Genomic DNA, 23544 nt, shown 5'->3' with positions numbered 1-23544 from the left:
GGGTTTATGTCAACTTGAAAAAAATCTTCCATGTAAGCTTCATGGCCAGTGCTACAAGTACAGTTTGCGAGGTCCCCATGACCTGGCTTTAGGTATATTTATCAAAGTAATAAATAGTTATTCAATACACTGCTTGGTTAGAGCAGGAGAATAGACTTTAGAGTGCTATGCATTGCAAGAGTAATATTATGTTGTCAAAATTACTGACTTTTAATTTGCCAAATAATAGGTTAAATATTTCTTTAGGGTTTTAAATTAGCTTGAATAATTGTAGCATATAATCTCTTTGGCCAATGACATACACATTTCGATAGCTAACCATGACATGTTTTTTGGGTATATTTTTTGATCAAATTTTGCCAAAAATTGACCATGTAAGTCCTCGTTAGTATAGTGTGAAGTATCACCGCCTGTCATGCGGGAGACTGGGGTTCAATTCACCGACGGGGAGTTTTGATCTTTTAATCTTTTTTTTTGCATGCTGTTTCGCTTTGTTTCATTGAGATAACAAAAATGCCTTATCCAAATTGAAACCAGGGTTTATGTCAACTTGAAAAAATCTTGCATGTAAGCTTCATGGCCAGTGCTACAAGTACAGTTTGCGAGGTCCCCATGACCTGGCTTTAGGTATATTTATCAAACTAATAAATAGTTATTCAATACACTGCTTGGTTAGAGCAGGAGAATAGACTTTAGAGTGCTATGCATTGCAAGAGTAAAATTATGTTGTCAAAATTAGTGACTTTTCATTTGCCAATTAATAGGTTAAAAATTTCTTTAGGGTTTTAAATTAGCTTGAAAAAATGTAGCATATAATCTCTTTGGCCAATGACATACACATTTCGATAGCTAACAATTACATATGTTTTGGGTATATTTTTTGATCATATTTTGCCAAAAATTGACCAAGTAAGTCCTCGTTAGTATAGTGCTGAGTATCCCTGCCTGTCACTTGGGAGACCGGGGTTCAATTCCCTGACTGGGAGTTTTGAACTTTTAATCTGTTTTCTGTATGCTGTTTCACGTTGCTTCATTGAGATAACAAAAATGCCTTATCAAAATTGAATCCAGGGTTTATGTCAACTTGAAAAAATCTTGCATTTAAGCTTCATGGCCAGTGCTACAAGTACAATTTGCGAGCTCCCCATGACCTGTTTTTGGGTATATTTATCAAAGTAATAAATAGTCATTCAATACACTGCTTGGTTAGAGCAGGAGAAAAGACTTTAGAGTGCTATGCATTGCAAGAGTAAAATTATGTTGTCAATATTACTGACTTTTCATTTTCCAAATAATAGGTTTTATATTTCTTTAGGGTTTTAAATTAGCTTGAAATAATATAGCATATAATCTCTTTGGCCAATGACATACAAATTTCGATAGCTAACCATGACATGTTTTTTGATTATATTTTTTGATCATATTTTGCCAAAAGTTGACAAAGTAAGTCCTCGTTAGTATAGTGGTGAGCATCCCCGCCTGTCACGCGGGAGACCGGGGTTCAATTCCCCGACGGGGAGTTTTGAACTTTTAATCTCTTTTTTTGCATGCTGTTTCACTTTGTTTCATTGAGATAACAAAAATGCCTTATCTAAATTGAATCCAGGGATTATGTCAACTTGAAAAAAATCTTGCATGTAAGCTTCATAGCCAGTGCTACAAGTAGAATTTACGAGGTCCCCATGGCCTGGATTTGGGTATATTTATCAATGTAATAAATAGTGATTCTATACACTGCTTGGTTAGAGCAGGAGAAAAGACTTTAGAGTGCTATGCATTACAAGAGTAAAATTATGTTGTCAATATTACTGACTTTTCATTTGCCAAATAATAGGTTAAATTTTTCTTTAGGGTTTTAAATTAGCTTGAAAAAATGTAGCATATAATCTCTTTGGCCAATTACATACACATTTCGATAGCTAACCATGACATGTTTTTTGGGTATATTTTTTGATCAAATTTTGCCAAAAATTGACCATGTAAGTCCTCGTTAGTATAGTGTGAAGTATCACCGCCTGTCATGCGGGAGACTGGGGTTCAATTCACCGACAGGGAGTTTTGAACTTTTAATCTCTTTTTTTGCATGCTGTTTCGCTTTGTTTCATTGAGATAACAAAAATGCCTTATCTAAATTGAATCCAGGGTTTATGTCAACTTGAAAAAAATCTTGCATGTAAGCTTCATGGCCAGTGCTACAAGTGCAATTTACGAGGTCCCCATGACCTGGTTTTCGGTATATTTATCAAAGTAATAGTGATTCAATACACTGCTTGGTTAGAGCAGGAGAAAAGACTTTAGAGTGCTAAGCATTTCAAGAGTAAAATTATGTTGTCAATATTACTGACTTTTCATTTTCCAAATATTAGGTTAAAAATTTCTTTAGGGTTTTAATTTATCTTGAATAAATGTAGCATATTATCTCTTTGGCCAATGACATACACATTTTGATAGCTAACCATGACATGTTTTTTGGGTATATTTTTTGATCAAATTTTGCCAAAATTTGACACAGTAAGTCCTCGTTAGTATAGTGGTGAGTTTCCCCACCTGTCACTCGGGAGACCGGGGTTCAATTCGCAGATGGGGAGTTTTGAACTTTTAATCTCTTTTCTGTATGCTGTTTCACGTTGTTTCATTGAGAACAAAAATGTCTTATCAAAATTGAATCCAGGGTTTATGTCATCTTGAAGAAATCTTGCATTTATGCTTCATGGCCAGTGCAACAAGAACAATTTGTGAGGTCCCCATGACCTGGTTTTGGGTATATTTATCAAAGTAATAAATAGTGATTCAATACACTGCTTGCTTAGAGCAGGAGAAAAGACTTTAGAGTCCTATGCATTGCAAGAGTAAAATGATGTTGTCAATATTACTGACTTTTCATTTGCCAAATAATAGGTTAAATAATTCTTCAGGGTTTTAAATTAGCTTGAAAAAATGTAGCATATAATCTCTTTGGCCAATGACATACAAATTTCGATAGCTAACCATGACATATGTTTTGGGTATATTTTTTGATCATATTTTGCCAAAAATTGACAAAGTAAGTCTTCGTTAGCATAGTGGTGAGTATCCCTGCCTATCACGTGGGAGACCGGGGTTCAATTCCCTGACTGGGAGTTTTGAACTTTTAATCTGTTTTCTGTGTGCTGTTTCACGTTGTTTCATTGAGATAACAAAAATGCCTTATCTAAATTGAATCCAGGGTTTATGTCAACTTGAAAAAAATCTTGCATGTAAGCTTCATGGCCACTGCTACAAGTACAGTTTGCGAGGTCCCCATGACCTGGCTTTAGGTATATTTATCAAAGTAATAAATAGTTATTCAATACACTGCTTGGTTAGAGCAGGAGAATAGACTTTAGAGTGCTATGCATTGCAAGAGTAAAATTATGTTGTCAAAATTACTGACTTTTCATTTGCCAAATAATAGGTTAAATATTTCTTTAGGGTTTTAAATTAGCTTGAATAATTGTAGCATATAATCTCTTTGGCCAATGATGTACACATTTCGATAGCTAACAATGACATGTTTTTTGGGTATATTTTTTGATCATATTTTGCCAAAAATTGACCAAGTAAGTCCTCGTTAGTATAGTGTGAAGTATCCCCGCCTGTCCTGCGAGAGACCGGGGTTTGATTTCTCGACGGGGAGTTTTGAACTTTCAATCTCTTTTTTTGCATGCTGTTTCACTTTGTTTTATTGAGATAACAAAAATGCCTTATCCAAATTGAATCCAGGGTTTATGTCAACTTGAAAAAAATCTTGCATGTAAGCTTCATGGCCAGTGCTACAAGTACAGTTTGCGAGGTCCCCATGACCTGGCTTTAGGTATATTTATCAAAGTAATAAATAGTTATTCAACACACTGCTTGGTTAGAGCAGGAGAATAGACTTTAGAGTGCTATGCATTGCAAGAGTAAAATTATGTTGTCAAAATTACTGACTTTTCATTTGCCAAATAATAGGTTAAATATTTCTTTAGGGTTTTAAATTAGCTTGAAAAAATGTAGCATATAATCTCTTTGGCCAATGACATACACATTTCGATAGCTAACCATGACAAATGTTTTGGGTATATTTTTTGATCATATTTTGCCAAAATTTGACCCAGTAAGTCCTCGTTAGTATAGTGGTGAGTATCCCCACCTGTCACTCGGGAGACCGGGGTTCAATTCGCAGATGGGGAGTTTTGAACTTTTAATCTCTTTTCTGTATGCTGTTTCACGTTGTTTCATTGAGATAACAAAAATGTCTTATCAAAATTGAATCCAGGGTTTATGTCATCTTGAAGAAATCTTGCATTTATGCTTCATGGCCAGTGCTACAAGAACAATTTGTGAGGTCCCCATGACCTGGTTTTGGGTATATTTATGAAAGTAATAAATAGTGATTCAATACACTGCTTGCTTAGAGCAGGAGAAAAGACTTTAGAGTCCTATGCATTGCAAGAGTAAAATGATGTTGTCAATATTACTGACTTTTCATTTGCCAAATAATATGTTAAATAATTCTTCAGGGTTTTAAATTAGCTTGAAAAAATGTAGCATATAATCTCTTTGGCCAATGACATACAAATTTCGATAGCTAACCATGACATGTTTTTTGGTTATATTTTTTGATCATATTTTGCCAAAAATTGACCAAGTAAGTCCTCGTTAGTATAGTTGTGAGCATCCCGGCCTGTCATGCGGGAGACCGGGGTTCAGTTCCCCGACGGGGAGTTTTGAACTTTTAATCTCTTTTTTTGCATGCTGTTTCACTTTGTTTCATTGAGATAACAAAAATGCCTTATCTAAATTGAATCCAGGGATTATGTCAACTTGAAAAAAATCTTGCATGTAAGCTTCATGGTCAGTACTACAAGTAGAATTTACGAGGTCCCCATGACCTGGTTTTGGGTATATTTATCAAAGTAATACATAGTGATTCAATACACTGCTTGGTTAGAGCAGGAGAAAAGACTTTAGAGTGCTATGCATTACAAGAGTAAAATTATGTTGTCAATATTACTGACTTTTCATTTGCCAAATAAAAGGTTACATTTTTCTTTAGGGTTTTAAATTAGCTTGAAAAAATGTAGCATATAATCTCTTTGGCCAATGACATACACATTTCGATAGCTAACCATGACATGTTTTTTGGGTATATTTTTTGATAAAATTTTGCCAAAAATTGACCAAGTAAGTCCTTGTTAGTATAGTGTGAAGTATCTCCTCCTGTCATGCGGGAGGTCGGGGTTCAATTCCCCCACAGGGAGTTTTGAACTTTTAATCTCTTTTTTTGCATGCTGTTTCACTTTGTTTTATTGAGATAACAAAAATGCCTTATCTAAATTGAATCCAGGGATTATGTCAACTTGAAAAAAATCTTGCATGTAAGCTTCATGGCCAGTGCTACAAGTGCAATTTACGAGGTCCCCATGACCTGGTTTTGGGTATATTTATCAAAGTAATAAATAGTGATTCAATACACTGCTTGGTTAGAGCAGGAGAAAAGACTTTAGAGTGCTATGCATTGCAAGAGTAAAATTATGTTGTCAAAATTACTGACTTTTCATTTTCCAAATAATAGGTTAAATATTTCTTTAGGGTTTTAAATTAGCTTGAAAAAATGTAGCATATAATCTCTTTGGCCAATGACATACACTTTTCGAAAGCTAACCATGACATGTTTTTTGGGTATATTTTTTGAACAAATTTTGCCAAAATTTGACCAAGTAATTCCACATTAGTATAGTGTGAAGTATCCCTGCCTGTCATGCGGTAGACTGGGGTTCAATTCCCCGACTGGGAATACTGAACTTCTAATCTCTTTTTTTGCATGCTGTTTCACTTTGTTTCATTGAGATAACAAAAATGCCTTATCTAAATTGAATCCAGGGTTTATGTCAACTTGAAAAAATCTTGCATGTAAGCTTCATGGCCAGTGCTACAAGTACAATTTGTGAGGGCACCATGACCTGGTTTTGGGTATATTTATCAAAGTAATAAATAGTGATTCAATACACTGCTTGGTTAGAGCAGGAGAAAATACTTTAGAGTGCTATGCATTGCAAGAGTAAAATTATGTTGTCAATATTACTGACTTTTAATTTGCCAAATAATAGGTTAAATATTTCTTTAGGGTTTTAAATTAGCTTGAAAAAATGTAGCATATAATCTCTTTGGCCAATGACATACAAATTTCGATAGCTAACCATGACATGTTTTTTGGCTATATTTTTTGATCATGTTTTGCCAAAAATTGTCCAAGTAAGTCCTCATTAGTATAGTGGTGAGAATCCCCGCCTGTCACGCGGGAGACCAGGGTTCAATTCCCCGTCTGGGAGTTTTGAACTTTTAGTCTCTTTTCTGTGTGCTGTTTCACATTGTTTCATTGAGATAACAAAAATGCCTTATCTAAATTGAATCCAGGGTTTATGTCAACTTGAAAAAAATCTTGCATGTAAGCTTCATGGCCACTGCTACAAGTACAGTTTGCGAGGTCCCCATGACCTGGCTTTAGGTATATTTATCAAAGTAATAAATAGTTATTCAATACACTGCTTGGTTAGAGCAGGAGAATAGACTTTAGAGTGCAATGCATTGCAAGAGTAAAATTATGTTGTCAAAATTACTGACTTTTCATTTGCCAAATAATAGGTTAAATATTTCTTTAGGGTTTTAAATTAGCTTGAAAAAATGTAGCATATAATCTCTTTGGCCAATGACATACACATTTCGATAGCTAACCATGACAAATGTTTTGGGTATATTTTTTGATCATATTTTGCCAAAATTTGACCCAGTAAGTCCTCGTTAGTATAGTGGTGAGTATCCCCACCTGTCACTCGGGAGACCGGGGTTCAATTCGCAGATGGGGAGTTTTGAACTTTTAATCTCTTTTCTGTATGCTGTTTCACGTTGTTTCATTGAGATAACAAAAATGTCTTATCAAAATTGAATCCAGGGTTTATGTCATCTTGAAGAAATCTTGCATTTATGCTTCATGGCCAGTGCTACAAGAACAATTTGTGAGGTCCCCATGACCTGGTTTTGGGTATATTTATGAAAGTAATAAATAGTGATTCAATACACTGCTTGCTTAGAGCAGGAGAAAAGACTTTAGAGTCCTATGCATTGCAAGAGTAAAATGATGTTGTCAATATTACTGACTTTTCATTTGCCAAATAATATGTTAAATAATTCTTCAGGGTTTTAAATTAGCTTGAAAAAATGTAGCATATAATCTCTTTGGCCAATGACATACAAATTTCGATAGCTAACCATGACATGTTTTTTGGTTATATTTTTTGATCATATTTTGCCAAAAATTGACCAAGTAAGTCCTCGTTAGTATAGTTGTGAGCATCCCGGCCTGTCATGCGGGAGACCGGGGTTCAGTTCCCCGACGGGGAGTTTTGAACTTTTAATCTCTTTTTTTGCATGCTGTTTCACTTTGTTTCATTGAGATAACAAAAATGCCTTATCTAAATTGAATCCAGGGATTATGTCAACTTGAAAAAAATCTTGCATGTAAGCTTCATGGTCAGTACTACAAGTAGAATTTACGAGGTCCCCATGACCTGGTTTTGGGTATATTTATCAAAGTAATACATAGTGATTCAATACACTGCTTGGTTAGAGCAGGAGAAAAGACTTTAGAGTGCTATGCATTACAAGAGTAAAATTATGTTGTCAATATTACTGACTTTTCATTTGCCAAATAAAAGGTTACATTTTTCTTTAGGGTTTTAAATTAGCTTGAAAAAATGTAGCATATAATCTCTTTGGCCAATGACATACACATTTCGATAGCTAACCATGACATGTTTTTTGGGTATATTTTTTGATAAAATTTTGCCAAAAATTGACCAAGTAAGTCCTTGTTAGTATAGTGTGAAGTATCTCCTCCTGTCATGCGGGAGGTCGGGGTTCAATTCCCCCACGGGGAGTTTTGAACTTTTAATCTCTTTTTTTGCATGCTGTTTCACTTTGTTTTATTGAGATAACAAAAATGCCTTATCTAAATTGAATCCAGGGATTATGTCAACTTGAAAAAAATCTTGCATGTAAGCTTCATGGCCAGTGCTACAAGTGCAATTTACGAGGTCCCCATGACCTGGTTTTGGGTATATTTATCAAAGTAATAAATAGTGATTCAATACACTGCTTGGTTAGAGCAGGAGAAAAGACTTTAGAGTGCTATGCATTGCAAGAGTAAAATTATGTTGTCAAAATTACTGACTTTTCATTTTCCAAATAATAGGTTAAATATTTCTTTAGGGTTTTAAATTAGCTTGAAAAAATGTAGCATATAATCTCTTTGGCCAATGACATACACTTTTCGAAAGCTAACCATGACATGTTTTTTGGGTATATTTTTTGAACAAATTTTGCCAAAATTTGACCAAGTAATTCCACATTAGTATAGTGTGAAGTATCCCTGCCTGTCATGCGGTAGACTGGGGTTCAATTCCCCGACTGGGAATACTGAACTTCTAATCTCTTTTTTTGCATGCTGTTTCACTTTGTTTCATTGAGATAACAAAAATGCCTTATCTAAATTGAATCCAGGGTTTATGTCAACTTGAAAAAATCTTGCATGTAAGCTTCATGGCCAGTGCTACAAGTACAATTTGTGAGGGCACCATGACCTGGTTTTGGGTATATTTATCAAAGTAATAAATAGTGATTCAATACACTGCTTGGTTAGAGCAGGAGAAAATACTTTAGAGTGCTATGCATTGCAAGAGTAAAATTATGTTGTCAATATTACTGACTTTTAATTTGCCAAATAATAGGTTAAATATTTCTTTAGGGTTTTAAATTAGCTTGAAAAAATGTAGCATATAATCTCTTTGGCCAATGACATACAAATTTCGATAGCTAACCATGACATGTTTTTTGGCTATATTTTTTGATCATGTTTTGCCAAAAATTGTCCAAGTAAGTCCTCATTAGTATAGTGGTGAGTATCCCCGCCTGTCACGCGGGAGACCAGGGTTCAATTCCCCGTCTGGGAGTTTTGAACTTTTAGTCTCTTTTCTGTGTGCTGTTTCACATTGTTTCATTGAGATAACAAAAATGCCTTATCTAAATTGAATCCAGGGTTTATGTCAACTTGAAAAAAATCTTGCATGTAAGCTTCATGGCCACTGCTACAAGTACAGTTTGCGAGGTCCCCATGACCTGGCTTTAGGTATATTTATCAAAGTAATAAATAGTTATTCAATACACTGCTTGGTTAGAGCAGGAGAATAGACTTTAGAGTGCAATGCATTGCAAGAGTAAAATTATGTTGTCAAAATTACTGACTTTTCATTTGCCAAATAATAGGTTAAATATTTCTTTAGGGCTTTAAATTAGCTTGAAAAAATGTAGCATATAATCTCTTTGGCCAATGACATACACATTTCGATAGCTAACAATGACATGTTTTTTGGGTATATTTTTTGATCATATTTTGCCAAAAATTGACCAAGTAAGTCCTCATTAGTATAGTGTGTAGTATCCCCGCCTGTCCTGCGAGAGACCGGGGTTTGATTTCTCGACGGGGAGTTTTGAACTTTCAATCTCTTTTTTTGCATGCTGTTTCACTTTGTTTCATTGAGATAACAAAAATGCCTTATCCAAATTGAATCCAGGGTTTATGTCAACTTGAAAAAAATATTGCATGTAAGCTTCATGGCCAGTGCTAAAAGTACAGTTTGCGAGGTCCCCATGACCTGGCTTTAGGTATATTTATCAAAGTAATAAATAGTTATTCAACACACTGCTTGGTTAGAGCAGGAGAATAGACTTTAGAGTGCTATGCATTGCAAGAGTAAAATTATGTTGTCAAAATTACTGACTTTTCATTTGCCAAATAATAGGTTAAATATTTCTTTAGGGTTTTAAATTAGCTTGAAAAAATGTAGCATATAATCTCTTTGGCCAATGACATACACATTTCGATAGCTAACCATGACATATGTTTTGGGTATATTTTTTGATCATATTTTGCCAAAAATTGACCAAGTAAGTCCTCGTTAGAATAGTGGTGAGTATCCCTCCCTGTGAAGTGGGAGACCGGGGTTCAATTCCCTGACTGGGAGTTTTGAACTTTTAATCTGTTTTCTGTGTGCTGTTTCACGTTGTTTCATTGAGATAACAAAAATGCCTTATCTATATTGAATCCAGGGTTTATGTCAACTTGAAAAAATTCTTGCATGTAAGCTTCATGGCCACTGCTACAAGTACAGTTTGCGAGTTCCCCATGACCTGGCTTTAGGTATATTTATCAAAGTAATAAATAGTTATTCAATACACTGCTTGGTTAGAGCAGGAGAATAGACTTTAGAGTGCTATGCATTGCAAGAGTAAAATTATGTTGTCAAAATTACTGACTTTTCATTTGCCAAATAATAGGTTAAATATTTCTTTAGGGTTTTAAATTAGCTTGAAAAAATGTAGCATATAATCTCTTTGGCCAATGACATACACATTTCGATAGCTAACAATGACATGTTTTTTGGGTATATTTTTTGATCATATTTTGCCAAAAATTGACCAAGTAAGTCCTCATTAGTATAGTGTGTAGTATCCCCGCCTGTCCTGCGAGAGACCGGGGTTTGATTTCTCGACGGGGAGTTTTGAACTTTCAATCTCTTTTTTTGCATGCTGTTTCACTTTGTTTCATTGAGATAACAAAAATGCCTTATCCAAATTGAATCCAGGGTTTATGTCAACTTGAAAAAAATCTTCCATGTAAGCTTCATGGCCAGTGCTACAAGTACAGTTTGCGAGGTCCCCATGACCTGGCTTTAGGTATATTTATCAAAGTAATAAATAGTTATTCAATACACTGCTTGGTTAGAGCAGGAGAATAGACTTTAGAGTGCTATGCATTGCAAGAGTAATATTATGTTGTCAAAATTACTGACTTTTAATTTGCCAAATAATAGGTTAAATATTTCTTTAGGGTTTTAAATTAGCTTGAAAAAATGTAGCATATAATCTCTTTGGCCAATGACATACAAATTTCGATAGCTAACCATGACATGTTTTTTGGGTATATTTTTTGATCATGTTTTGCCAAAAATTGTCCAAGTAAGTCCTCATTAGTATAGTTGTGAGTATCCCCGCCTGTCACGCGGGAGACCAGGGTTCAATTCCCCGTCTGGGAGTTTTGAACTTTTAGTCTCTTTTCTGTGTGCTGTTTCACATTGTTTCATTGAGATAACAAAAATGCCTTATCTAAATTGAATCCAGGGTTTATGTCAACTTGAAAAAAATCTTGCATGTAAGCTTCATGGCCACTGCTACAAGTACAGTTTGCGAGGTCCCCATGACCTGGCTTTAGGTATATTTATCAAAGTAATAAATAGTTATTCAATACACTGCTTGGTTAGAGCAGGAGAATAGACTTTAGAGTGCTATGCATTGCAAGAGTAAAATTATGTTGTCAAAATTACTGACTTTTCATTTGCCAAATAATAGGTTAAATATTTCTTTAGGGCTTTAAATTAGCTTGAAAAAATGTAGCATATAATCTCTTTGGCCAATGACATACACATTTCGATAGCTAACAATGACATGTTTTTTGGGTATATTTTTTGATCATATTTTGCCAAAAATTGACCAAGTAAGTCCTCATTAGTATAGTGTGTAGTATCCCCGCCTGTCCTGCGAGAGACCGGGGTTTGATTTCTCGACGGGGAGTTTTGAACTTTCAATCTCTTTTGTTGCATGCTGTTTCACTTTGTTTCATTGAGATAACAAAAATGCCTTATCCAAATTGAATCCAGGGTTTATGTCAACTTGAAAAAAATATTGCATGTAAGCTTCATGGCCAGTGCTAAAAGTACAGTTTGCGAGGTCCCCATGACCTGGCTTTAGGTATATTTATCAAAGTAATAAATAGTTATTCAACACACTGCTTGGTTAGAGCAGGAGAATAGACTTTAGAGTGCTATGCATTGCAAGAGTAAAATTATGTTGTCAAAATTACTGACTTTTCATTTGCCAAATAATAGGTTAAATATTTCTTTAGGGTTTTAAATTAGCTTGAAAAAATGTAGCATATAATCTCTTTGGCCAATGACATACACATTTCGATAGCTAACCATGACATATGTTTTGGGTATATTTTTTGATCATATTTTGCCAAAAATTGACCAAGTAAGTCCTCGTTAGAATAGTGGTGAGTATCCCTCCCTGTGAAGTGGGAGACCGGGGTTCAATTCCCTGACTGGGAGTTTTGAACTTTTAATCTGTTTTCTGTGTGCTGTTTCACGTTGTTTCATTGAGATAACAAAAATGCCTTATCTATATTGAATCCAGGGTTTATGTCAACTTGAAAAAATTCTTGCATGTAAGCTTCATGGCCACTGCTACAAGTACAGTTTGCGAGGTCCCCATGACCTGGCTTTAGGTATATTTATCAAAGTAATAAACAGTTATTCAATACACTGCTTGGTTAGAGCAGGAGAATAGACTTTAGAGAGCTATGCATTGCAAGAGTAAAATTATGTTGTCAAAATTACTGACTTTTCATTTGCCAAATAATAGGTTAAATATTTCTTTAGGGTTTTAAATTAGCTTGAAAAAATGTAGCATATAATCTCTTTGGCCAATGACATACACATTTCGATAGCTAACCATGACATGTTATTTGGGTATATTTTTTGATCATATTTTGCCAAAAATTGACCAAGTAAGTCCTCGTTAGTATAGTGTGAAGTATCCCCGCCTGTCCTGCGAGAGACCGGGGTTTGATTTCTCGATGGGGAGTTTTGAACTTTCAATCTCTTTTTTTGCATGCTGTTTCACTTTGTTTCATTGAGATAACAAAAATGCCTTATCCAAATTGAATCCAGGGTTTATGTCAACTTGAAAAAAATCTTCCATGTAAGCTTCATGGCCAGTGCTACAAGTACAGTTTGCGAGGTCCCCATGACCTGGCTTTAGGTATATTTATCAAAGTAATAAATAGTTATTCAATACACTGCTTGGTTAGAGCAGGAGAATAGACTTTAGAGTGCTATGCATTGCAAGAGTAATATTATGTTGTCAAAATTACTGACTTTTAATTTGCCAAATAATAGGTTAAATATTTCTTTAGGGTTTTAAATTAGCTTGAATAATTGTAGCATATAATCTCTTTGGCCAATGACATACACATTTCGATAGCTAACCATGACGTTTTTTGGGTATATTTTTTGATCAAATTTTGCCAAAAATTGACCATGTAAGTCCTCGTTAGTATAGTGTGAAGTATCACCGCCTGTCATGCGGGAGACTGGGGTTCAATTCACCGACGGGGAGTTTTGATCTTTTAATCTTTTTTTTTGCATGCTGTTTCGCTTTGTTTCATTGAGATAACAAAAATGCCTTATCCAAATTGAAACCAGGGTTTATGTCAACTTGAAAAAATCTTGCATGTAAGCTTCATGGCCAGTGCTACAAGTACAGTTTGCGAGGTCCCCATGACCTGGCTTTAGGTATATTTATCAAACTAATAAATAGTTATTCAATACACTGCTTGGTTAGAGCAGGAGAATAGACTTTAGAGTGCTATGCATTGCAAGAGTAAAATTATGTTGTCAAAATTAGTGACTTTTCATTTGCCAATTAATAGGTTAAATATTTCTTTAGGGTTTTAAATTAGCTTGAAAAAATGTAGCATATAATCTCTTTGGCCAATGACATACACATTTTGATAGCTAACCATTACATATGTTTTGGGTATATTTTATGATCATATTTTGCCAAAAATTGACCAAGTAAGTCCTCGTTAGTATAGTGCTGAGTATCCCTGCCTGTCACTTGGGAGCCCGGGGTTCAATTCCCTGACTGGGAGTTTTGAACTTTTAATCTGTTTTCTGTATGCTGTTTCACGTTGCTTCATTGAGATAACAAAAATGCCTTATCAAAATTGAATCCAGGGTTTATGTCAACTTGAAAAAATCTTGCATTTAAGCTTCATGGCCAGTGCTACAAGTACAATTTGCGAGCTCCCCATGACCTGTTTTTGGGTATATTTATCAAAGTAATAAATAGTCATTCAATACACTGCTTGGATAGAGCAGGAGAAAAGACTTTAGAGTGCTATGCATTGCAAGAGTAAAATTATGTTGTCAATATTACTGACTTTTCATTTTCCAAATAATAGGTTTTATATTTCTTTAGGGTTTTAAATTATCTTGAAATAATGTAGCATATAATCTCTTTGGCCAATGACATACAAATTTCGATAGCTAACCATGACATGTTTTTTGATTATATTTTTTGATCATATTTTGCCAAAAGTTGACAAAGTAAGTCCTCGTTAGTATAGTGGTGAGCATCCTCGCCTGTCACGCGGGAGACCGGGGTTCAATTCCCCGACGGGGAGTTTTGAACTTTTAATCTCTTTTTTTGCATGCTGTTTCACTTTGTTTCATTGAGATAACAAAAATGCCTTATCTAAATTGAAACCAGGGATTATGTCAACTTGAAAAAAATCTTGCATGTAAGCTTCATAGCCAGTGCTACAAGTAGAATTTACGAGGTCCCCATGGCCTGGATTTGGGTATATTTATCAATGTAATAAATAGTGATTCAATACACTGCTTGGTTAGAGCAGGAGAAAAGACTTTAGAGTGCTATGCATTACAAGAGTAAAATTATGTTGTCAATATTACTGACTTTTCATTTGCCAAATAATAGGTTAAATTTTTCTTTAGGGTTTTAAATTAGCTTGAAAAAATGTAGCATATAATCTCTTTGGCCAATTACATACACATTTCGATAGCTAACCATGACATGTTTTTTGGGTATATTTTTTGATCAAATTTTGCCAAAAATTGACCATGTAAGTCCTCGTTAGTATAGTGTGAAGTATCACCGCCTGTCATGCGGGAGACTGGGGTTCAATTCACCGACAGGGAGTTTTGAGTGCTATGCATTACAAGAGTAAAATTATGTTGTCAATATTACTGACTTTTCATTTTCCAAATATTAGGTTAAATATTTCTTTAGTGTTTTAATTTATCTTGAATAAATGTAGCATATAATCTCTTTGGCCAATGACATACACATTTTGATAGCTAACCATGACATGTTTTTTGGGTATATTTTTTGATCAAATTTTGCCAAAATTTGACCCAGTAAGTCCTCGTTAGTATAGTGGTGAGTTTCCCCACCTGTCACTCGGGAGACCGGGGTTCAATTCGCAGATGGGGAGTTTTGAACTTTTAATCTCTTTTCTGTATGCTGTTTCACGTTGTTTCATTGAGAACAAAAATGTCTTATCAAAATTGAATCCAGGGTTTATGTCATCTTGAAGAAATCTTGCATTTATGCTTCATGGCCAGTGCTACAAGAACAATTTGTGAGGTCCCCATGACCTGGTTTTGGGTATATTTATGAAAGTAATAAATAGTGATTCAATACACTGCTTGCTTAGAGCAGGAGAAAAGACTTTAGAGTCCTATGCATTGCAAGAGTAAAATGATGTTGTCAATATTACTGACTTTTCATTTGCCAAATAATAGGTTAAATAATTCTTCAGGGTTTTAAATTAGCTTGAAAAAATGTAGCATATAATCTCTTTGGCCAATGACATACACATTTCGATAGCTAACCATGACATATGTTTTGGGTATATTTTTTGATCATATTTTGCCAAAAATTGACCAAGTATGTCTTCGTTAGCATAGTGGTGAGTATCCCTGCCTATCACGTGGGAGACCGGGGTTCAATTCCCTGACTGGGAGTTTTGAACTTTTAATCTGTTTTCTGTGTGCTGTTTCACGTTGTTTCATTGAGATAACAAAAATGCCTTATCTAAATTGAATCCAGGGTTTATGTCAACTTGAAAAAAATCTTGCATGTAAGCTTCATGGCCACTGCTACAAGTACAGTTTGCGACGTCCCCATGACCTGGCTTTAGGTATATTTATCAAAGTAATAAATAGTTTTTCAATACACTGCTTGGTTAGAGCAGGAGAATAGACTTTAGAGTGCTATGCATTGCAAGAGTAAAATTATGTTGTCAAAATTACAGACTTTTCATTTGCCAAATAATAGGTTAAATATTTCTTTAGGGTTTTAAATTAGCTTGAATAATTGTAGCATATAATCTCTTTGGCCAATGACGTACACATTTCGATAGCTAACAATGACATGTTTTTTGGGTATATTTTTTGATCATATTTTGCCAAAAATTGACCAAGTAAGTCCTCATTAGTATAGTGTGAAGTATCCCCGCCTGTCCTGCGAGAGACCGGGGTTTGATTTCTCGACGGGGAGTTTTGAACTTTCAATCTCTTTTTTTGCATGCTGTTTCACTTTGTTTCATTGAGATAACAAAAATGCCTTATCCAAATTGAATCCAGGGTTTATGTCAACTTGAAAAAAATCTTGCATGTAAGCTTCATGGCCAGTGCTACAAGTACAGTTTGCGAGGTCCCCATGACCTGGCTTTAGGTATATTTATCAAAGTAATAAATAGTTATTCAACACACTGCTTGGTTAGAGCAGGAGAATAGACTTTAGAGTGCTATGCATTGCAAGAGTAAAATTATGTTGTCAAAATTACTGACTTTTCATTTGCCAAATAATAGGTTAAATATTTCTTTAGGGTTTTAAATTAGCTTGAAAAAATGTAGCATATAATCTCTTTGGCCAATGACATACACATTTCGATAGCTAACCATGACAAATGTTTTGGGTATATTTTTTGATCATATTTTGCCAAAATTTGACCCAGTAAGTCCTCGTTAGTATAGTGGTGAGTATCCCCACCTGTCACTTGGGAGACCGGGGTTCAATTCGCAGATGGGGAGTTTTGAACTTTTAATCTCTTTTCTGTATGCTGTTTCACGTTGTTTCATTGAGATAACAAAAATGTCTTATCAAAATTGAATCCAGGGTTTATGTCATCTTGAAGAAATCTTGCATTTATGCTTCATGGCCAGTGCTACAAGAACAATTTGTGAGGTCCCCATGACCTGGTTTTGGGTATATTTATGAAAGTAATAAATAGTGATTCAATACACTGCTTGCTTAGAGCAGGAGAAAAGACTTTAGAGTCCTATGCATTGCAAGAGTAAAATGATGTTGTCAATATTACTGACTTTTCATTTGCCAAATAATAGGTTAAATAATTCTTCAGGGTTTTAAATTAGCTTGAAAAAATGTAGCATATAATCTCTTTGGCCAATGACATACACATTTCGATAGCTAACCATGACATGTTTTTTGGGTATATTTTTTGATCATATTTTGCCAAAAATTGACCAAATAAGCCCTCGTTAGTATAGTGTGAAGTATCCCCGCCTGTCCTGCGAGAGACCGGGGTTTGATTTCTCGACGGGGAGTTTTGAACTTTTAATCTCTTTTCTGTGTGCTGTTTCACGTTGTTTCATTGAGATAACAAAAATGCCTTATCTAAATTGAATCCAGGGTTTATGTCAACTTGAAAAAAATCTTGCATGTAAGCTTCATGGCCACTGCTACAAGTACAGTTTGCGACGTCCCCATGACCTGGCTTTAGGTATATTTATCAAAGTAATAAATAGTTATTCAATACACTGCTTGGTTAGAGCAGGAGAATAGACTTTAGAGTGCTATGCATTGCAAGAGTAAAATTATGTTGTCAAAATTACTGACTTTTCATTTGCCAAATAATAGGTTAAATATTTCTTTAGGGTTTTAAATTAGCTTGAATAATTGTAGCATATAATCTCTTTGGCCAATGACGTACACATTTCGATAGCTAACAATGACATGTTTTTTGGGTATATTTTTTGATCATATTTTGCCAAAAATTGACCAAGTAAGTCCTCGTTAGTATAGTGTGAAGTATCACCGCCTGTCATGCGGGAGACTGGGGTTCAATTCACCGACAGGGAGTTTTGAGTGCTATGCATTACAAGAGTAAAATTATGTTGTCAATATTACTGACTTTTCATTTTCCAAATATTAGGTTAAATATTTCTTTAGTGTTTTAATTTATCTTGAATAAATGTAGCATATAATCTCTTTGGCCAATGACATACACATTTTGATAGCTAACCATGACATGTTTTTTGGGTATATTTTTTGATCAAATTTTGCCAAAATTTGACCCAGTAAGTCCTCGTTAGTATAGTGGTGAGTTTCCCCACCTGTCACTCGGGAGACCGGGGTTCAATTCGCAGATGGGGAGTTTTGAACTTTTAATCTCTTTTCTGTATGCTGTTTCACGTTGTTTCATTGAGAACAAAAATGTCTTATCAAAATTGAATCCAGGGTTTATGTCATCTTGAAGAAATCTTGCATTTATGCTTCATGGCCAGTGCTACAAGAACAATTTGTGAGGTCCCCATGACCTGGTTTTGGGTATATTTATGAAAGTAATAAATAGTGATTCAATACACTGCTTGCTTAGAGCAGGAGAAAAGACTTTAGAGTCCTATGCATTGCAAGAGTAAAATGATGTTGTCAATATTACTGACTTTTCATTTGCCAAATAATAGGTTAAATAATTCTTCAGGGTTTTAAATTAGCTTGAAAAAATGTAGCATATAATCTCTTTGGCCAATGACATACACATTTCGATAGCTAACCATGACATATGTTTTGGGTATATTTTTTGATCATATTTTGCCAAAAATTGACCAAGTATGTCTTCGTTAGCATAGTGGTGAGTATCCCTGCCTATCACGTGGGAGACCGGGGTTCAATTCCCTGACTGGGAGTTTTGAACTTTTAATCTGTTTTCTGTGTGCTGTTTCACGTTGTTTCATTGAGATAACAAAAATGCCTTATCTAAATTGAATCCAGGGTTTATGTCAACTTGAAAAAAATCTTGCATGTAAGCTTCATGGCCACTGCTACAAGTACAGTTTGCGACGTCCCCATGACCTGGCTTTAGGTATATTTATCAAAGTAATAAATAGTTATTCAATACACTGCTTGGTTAGAGCAGGAGAATAGACTTTAGAGTGCTATGCATTGCAAGAGTAAAATTATGTTGTCAAAATTACAGACTTTTCATTTGCCAAATAATAGGTTAAATATTTCTTTAGGGTTTTAAATTAGCTTGAATAATTGTAGCATATAATCTCTTTGGCCAATGACGTACACATTTCGATAGCTAACAATGACATGTTTTTTGGGTATATTTTTTGATCATATTTTGCCAAAAATTGACCAAGTAAGTCCTCGTTAGTATAGTGTGAAGTATCCCCGCCTGTCCTGCGAGAGACCGGGGTTTGATTTCTCGACGGGGAGTTTTGAACTTTCAATCTCTTTTTTTGCATGCTGTTTCACTTTGTTTCATTGAGATAACAAAAATGCCTTATCCAAATTGAATCCAGGGTTTATGTCAACTTGAAAAAAATCTTGCATGTAAGCTTCATGGCCAGTGCTACAAGTACAGTTTGCGAGGTCCCCATGACCTGGCTTTAGGTATATTTATCAAAGTAATAAATAGTTATTCAACACACTGCTTGGTTAGAGCAGGAGAATAGACTTTAGAGTGCTATGCATTGCAAGAGTAAAATTATGTTGTCAAAATTACTGACTTTTCATTTGCCAAATAATAGGTTAAATATTTCTTTAGGGTTTTAAATTAGCTTGAAAAAATGTAGCATATAATCTCTTTGGCCAATGACATACACATTTCGATAGCTAACCATGACAAATGTTTTGGGTATATTTTTTGATCATATTTTGCCAAAATTTGACCCAGTAAGTCCTCGTTAGTATAGTGGTGAGTATCCCCACCTGTCACTTGGGAGACCGGGGTTCAATTCGCAGATGGGGAGTTTTGAACTTTTAATCTCTTTTCTGTATGCTGTTTCACGTTGTTTCATTGAGATAACAAAAATGTCTTATCAAAATTGAATCCAGGGTTTATGTCATCTTGAAGAAATCTTGCATTTATGCTTCATGGCCAGTGCTACAAGAACAATTTGTGAGGTCCCCATGACCTGGTTTTGGGTATATTTATGAAAGTAATAAATAGTGATTCAATACACTGCTTGCTTAGAGCAGGAGAATAGACTTTAGAGTGCTATGCATTGCAAGAGTAAAATTATGTTGTCAAAATTACAGACTTTTCATTTGCCAAATAATAGGTTAAATATTTCTTTAGGGTTTTAAATTAGCTTGAATAATTGTAGCATATAATCTCTTTGGCCAATGACGTACACATTTCGATAGCTAACAATGACATGTTTTTTGGGTATATTTTTTGATCATATTTTGCCAAAAATTGACCAAGTAAGTCCTCGTTAGTATAGTGTGAAGTATCCCCGCCTGTCCTGCGAGAGACCGGGGTTTGATTTCTCGACGGGGAGTTTTGAACTTTCAATCTCTTTTTTTGCATGCTGTTTCACTTTGTTTCATTGAGATAACAAAAATGCCTTATCCAAATTGAATCCAGGGTTTATGTCAACTTGAAAAAAATCTTGCATGTAAGCTTCATGGCCAGTGCTACAAGTACAGTTTGCGAGGTCCCCATGACCTGGCTTTAGGTATATTTATCAAAGTAATAAATAGTTATTCAACACACTGCTTGGTTAGAGCAGGAGAATAGACTTTAGAGTGCTATGCATTGCAAGAGTAAAATTATGTTGTCAAAATTACTGACTTTTCATTTGCCAAATAATAGGTTAAATATTTCTTTAGGGTTTTAAATTAGCTTGAAAAAATGTAGCATATAATCTCTTTGGCCAATGACATACACATTTCGATAGCTAACCATGACAAATGTTTTGGGTATATTTTTTGATCATATTTTGCCAAAATTTGACCCAGTAAGTCCTCGTTAGTATAGTGGTGAGTATCCCCACCTGTCACTTGGGAGACCGGGGTTCAATTCGCAGATGGGGAGTTTTGAACTTTTAATCTCTTTTCTGTATGCTGTTTCACGTTGTTTCATTGAGATAACAAAAATGTCTTATCAAAATTGAATCCAGGGTTTATGTCATCTTGAAGAAATCTTGCATTTATGCTTCATGGCCAGTGCTACAAGAACAATTTGTGAGGTCCCCATGACCTGGTTTTGGGTATATTTATGAAAGTAATAAATAGTGATTCAATACACTGCTTGCTTAGAGCAGGAGAAAAGACTTTAGAGTCCTATGCATTGCAAGAGTAAAATGATGTTGTCAATATTACTGACTTTTCATTTGCCAAATAATAGGTTAAATAATTCTTCAGGGTTTTAAATTAGCTTGAAAAAATGTAGCATATAATCTCTTTGGCCAATGACATACACATTTCGATAGCTAACCATGACATGTTTTTTGGGTATATTTTTTGATCATATTTTGCCAAAAATTGACCAAATAAGCCCTCGTTAGTATAGTGTGAAGTATCCCCGCCTGTCCTGCGAGAGACCGGGGTTTGATTTCTCGACGGGGAGTTTTGAACTTTTAATCTCTTTTCTGTGTGCTGTTTCACGTTGTTTCATTGAGATAACAAAAATGCCTTATCTAAATTGAATCCAGGGTTTATGTCAACTTGAAAAAAATCTTGCATGTAAGCTTCATGGCCACTGCTACAAGTACAGTTTGCGACGTCCCCATGACCTGGCTTTAGGTATATTTATCAAAGTAATAAATAGTTATTCAATACACTGCTTGGTTAGAGCAGGAGAATAGACTTTAGAGTGCTATGCATTGCAAGAGTAAAATTATGTTGTTAAAATTACTGACTTTTCATTTGCCAAATAATAGGTTAAATATTTCTTTAGGGTTTTAAATTAGCTTGAATAATTGTAGCATATAATCTCTTTGGCCAATGACGTACACATTTCGATAGCTAACAATGACATGTTTTTTGGGTATATTTTTTGATCATATTTTGCCAAAAATTGACCAAGTAAGTCCTCGTTAGTATAGTGTGAAGTATCCCCGCCTGTCCTGCGAGAGACCGGGGTTTGATTTCTCGACGGGGAGTTTTGAACTTTCAATCTCTTTTTTTGCATGCTGTTTCACTTTGTTTCATTGAGATAACAAAAATGCCTTATCCAAATTGAATCCAGGGTTTATGTCAACTTGAAAAAAATCTTGCATGTAAGCTTCATGGCCAGTGCTACAAGTACAGTTTGCGAGGTCCCCATGACCTGGCTTTAGGTATATTTATCAACGTAATAAATAGTGATTCAATACACTGCTTGCTTAGAGCAGGAGAAAAGACTTTAGAGTCCTATGCATTGCAAGAGTAAAATGATGTTGTCAATATTACTGACTTTTCATTTGCCAAATAATAGGTTAAATAATTCTTCAGGGTTTTAAATTAGCTTGAAAAAATGTAGCATATAATCTCTTTGGCCAATGACATACACATTTCGATAGCTAACCATGACATGTTTTTTGGGTATATTTTTTGATCAAATTTTGCCAAAAATAGACCAAGTAAGTGCTCGTTAGTATAGTGGTGAGTATCTCTGCCTCTCACGTGGGAGACGGGGGTTCAATTCCCCGACTTGGAGTTTTGATGTTTTAATCTCTTTTCTGTATGCTGTTTCACATTGTTTCATTGAGATAACAAAAATGCCTTATCAATATTGAATCCAGGGTTTATGTCAACTTGAAAAAAATCTTGCATGTAAGCTTCATGGCCAGTGCTACAAGTAGAATTTACAAGGTCCCCATGACCTGGTTTTGGGTATATTTATCAAAGTAATAAATAGTGATTCAATACACTGCTTGGTTAGAGCAGGAGAAAAGACTTTAGAGTGCTATGCATTACAAGAGTAAAATTATGTTGTCGATATTACTGACTTTTCATTTGCCAAATAATAGGTTACATTTTTCATTAGGGTTTTAAATTAGCTTGAAAAAATGTAGCATATAACATCTTTGGCCAATGACATACACATTTCGATAGCTAACCATGACATGTTTTTTGGGTATATTTTTTGATCATATTTTGCCAAAAATTGACCAAGTAAGTCCTCGTTAGTATAGTGTGAAGTATCACCGCCTGTCATGCGGGAGACTGGGGTTCAATTCACCGACTGGGAGTTTTGAACTTTTAATCTCTTTTTTTGCATGCTGTTTCGCTTTGTTTCATTGAGATAACAAAAATGCCTTATCTAAATTGAATCCAGGGTTTATGTCAACTTGAAAAAAATCTTGCATGTAAGCTTCATGGCCAGTGCTACAAGTACAATTTACGAGGTCCCCATGACCTCGTTTTGGGGATATTTATCAAAGTAATAAATAGTGATTCAATACACTGCTTGTTTAGAGCAGGAGAAAAGACTTTAGAGTGCTATGCACTGCAAGAGCAAAATTATGTTGTCAATATTACTGACTTTTCATTTGCCAAATAATAGGTTAAATATTTCTTTAGGGTTTAAAATTATCTTGAAAAAATGTAGCATATAATTTCTTTGGCCAATGACATACAAATTTCGATAGCTAACCATGACATATTTTTTGGGTATATTTTTTGATCATATTTTGCCAAAAATTGACCAAATAAGCCCTCGTTAGTAAAGTGTGAAGTATCTCCGCCTGTCATGCGGGAGGCTGGGGTTCAATTCCCCGATGGGGAGTTTTGAACTTTTAATCTCTTTTTTTGCATGCTGTTTCA

The 23544-nt window shown here is 34.9% G+C and overlaps 2 non-coding genes across 2 annotated transcripts; both read left to right on the top strand.

Annotated features, from left to right (window-relative positions):
- Nucleotides 1-1448: 1448 nt before the first annotated feature.
- On the top strand, nt 1449-1520 carry TRNAD-GUC (transfer RNA aspartic acid (anticodon GUC)). The gene has a single exon. It is a non-coding gene; the product is annotated as a tRNA-Asp (tRNA).
- A 12767-nt stretch (nt 1521-14287) lies between these two features.
- TRNAD-GUC (transfer RNA aspartic acid (anticodon GUC)) lies at nt 14288-14359 on the top strand. Its single transcript has one exon. It is a non-coding gene; the product is annotated as a tRNA-Asp (tRNA).
- Nucleotides 14360-23544: the final 9185 nt, after the last annotated feature.

This window comes from Taudactylus pleione, unplaced genomic scaffold, assembly GCF_031769625.1.
Source record: "Taudactylus pleione unplaced genomic scaffold, aTauple2 ptg000117l, whole genome shotgun sequence".
NCBI classification, from domain to species: Eukaryota; Metazoa; Chordata; class Amphibia; order Anura; family Myobatrachidae; genus Taudactylus; species Taudactylus pleione.
The sequence above is the reverse complement of the archived record's forward strand: the minus strand, read 5'-3'. Positions and strand labels throughout refer to the sequence as shown.